Source organism: Microtus ochrogaster, linkage group LG3, assembly GCF_000317375.1.
Source record: "Microtus ochrogaster isolate Prairie Vole_2 linkage group LG3, MicOch1.0, whole genome shotgun sequence".
NCBI classification, from domain to species: domain Eukaryota; kingdom Metazoa; phylum Chordata; class Mammalia; order Rodentia; family Cricetidae; genus Microtus; species Microtus ochrogaster.
In genome coordinates this window covers 22656273-22656690 of record NC_022029.1, presented here as the reverse complement: position 1 = coordinate 22656690, position 418 = coordinate 22656273, and positions in this window count along the sequence as shown.

Genomic DNA, 418 nt, shown 5'->3' with positions numbered 1-418 from the left:
GTTTAATTATCAGATTTTTAGGATTCTATGAGATAATAAAGAAAGGTATGTAGGTTATTAGTGCAGAGGCATGTATATCTGTGTGTGTTATGCATGGTGTGTAAAATAAATCTTAACCATAAAAGCATAGACATTTTGTCTCTGGTGCTTGCACAAGAACTGCATGAGACTCCTAGTTATAAATAAAGAATCTCAAACCTAAAGTTCCTAACACAAACCTGAAATCCAATGCCCTCTTTGTATACACAAACTGCACAAAGTAGACAAACCAGTACAAGTCAGAGCTGGGTGATGGTGGCGCACGCCTTTAATCCCAGCACTTGGGAGGCAGAGGCAGGCGGATCTCTGTGAGTTCGAGACCAGCCTGGTCTACAGAGTTAGTGCCAGGACAGGCTCCAAAGCCACAGAGAAACCCTGT